This window comes from Frankliniella occidentalis, unplaced genomic scaffold (genome assembly GCF_000697945.3).
Source record: "Frankliniella occidentalis isolate FOCC.00 unplaced genomic scaffold, Focc_3.1 Scaffold49, whole genome shotgun sequence".
Classification (NCBI taxonomy): Eukaryota; Metazoa; Arthropoda; class Insecta; order Thysanoptera; family Thripidae; genus Frankliniella; species Frankliniella occidentalis.
Genome location: NW_026267179.1, coordinates 138556 through 140417, shown reverse-complemented (window position 1 = coordinate 140417; position 1862 = coordinate 138556).

Genomic DNA, 1862 nt, shown 5'->3' with positions numbered 1-1862 from the left:
CCTCGCTGCTTCAGTTGCAATTTGCTGCACTCTGCTTGGCGCGGTCAAAGAGGTTACTCGGCAAAGCGGAAATTTAGTACGTGAGGGGGTGGAGGTCAGCGGAACAGTAACAACACGGATGCACTTGTAGTGCATTTTAAACGACCCGTCCAGGAAAGCGTCAAAGTGTAACACACACTTGAGGCACACACTCTTTTTACCAATGCAGTATATATGGTGGGGGGGAGTGAGAGGTCAGTTGGTATTCTTTTGGCTAGTCCCTTATATTCATATTTCATTTGGCCCCCTGCTCACCTATCAGTTAAACTAACAAGTGGGGGGAGGAGGAGTTGGTCATTAAAATACGCGCGGATGGCGAAAAAAAAATCGTTCTGTAACTTTTTGCAGCATGCAAGCCTGGCGCCGTCGGGACGGCCACAGTTTTCGGAGGACGCGGTCTCATTGCGGATATAGTCATGTCCGGGCTGCGGCCGACACTCGCCTCGCCCCCCAGGCCGACATTAATTATTTTGTTTCAGTTCCGGATGAAGTTTCTCTGTTTCCCGACTAGCGTCAAATACTGACCGACGCGCCGCAGCTGTCTCTGCCACTCTCCTCTCTCTTTCTTTTCTCGCTCGCTCTCTCCGGCAGGGTGCGCGGCAGAGGGCGCTGAGAGCGGCGCCGCCCTTTCCATTTGGAATACGTCAGGGACGTCAGGGCGGCCGGCCTCCCATCCACTCGCCGATCGGACGAACGGCCGCCACTCTCTCGTATCGACTCGGCAATATGTTTGGCCGCTACTGCTGTGCCGCTTGGTCTAGTAGGTACAAATTAACGACGTCCAGGGGGGAGAGAGAGAGAGAGTAATTGTGCGCGGGTCAGGGGGGTCGCTTCGCTACCGGGGCGGGCCTCAAGTCCACGACAGGCGCTACTTTTCGCGGAGATAGCGGAGCACACACACACACATGCCCGCACACACTACTTAGAGCTTGGCCCGCATTGGGGCGTACCTCCCGTGTGAAAGGCCGGCAAGTCAAATCGGTAGCGGATGTCTTAATTGATATCCCTAGCCTCACTTAGGACTCTCTTAATTGCGCACCCGATTAGCGCCCGTTCGGCTGGCCACGTCACCCTCCTGACCTGAGAATCACAAGAACTGCAAAGTGTAAATTGGCGCATGTGTTAATGCAAATGTTTTGATGACATGCGTGTGGAAACCTCTGTGCATACCTCCTGTGTACGTTTACAAACTGATTTGCTTCGCAAAGTCACATGTATACATGTTCCTCGTGGCGTGACCATGCTTGCCACAACTCTGAAAAAGCTTAACCTGGAAAACTCTAGGAAATTAAAACCGCTGCGGGAAATCGTCAGGGAAAACTCAGGCCCTGAACTTTTGCGCTTCTTAGGAGGTCCAAGACATATTTTGACTGGTATTCTGGTGCCCCAATGATGCCCAAAAAAGCGTCGCTCTTGACGCCTGCATTTTTAGTGTGTTTAGAATCATAGACTAAATGTCCATCATTGTGAAGACGTATGGAAAACCACGCTTGGCGTTTCTTTCAATATTTCACATTCCAAGTTTGTTATTAATTTCCGCGAGTTTCAGTTGTAGTGACTTTGAATGAAACCCACGGTAACGAGACAAGGCCGTGCCGCGGCTGCTCTTCTCGTTGCGCGGCGGCGCTTCCGGAAATTAGGTGGAAGTGAATGAGAGCAATGCGGCGTGGACGATAGCGAAAGGGAAAGGAAAAGGTGCCATTGTGATTCCGTAACAGAATGGCGCTTTATTAATTACGGCTCGCTGGACGGGCGTGGCGTGGCGCGGCGCGGCGTGGCGTCCTCGCTGCCCGTCGGCTGCAGTGCTGCCGCATAGCACCTGT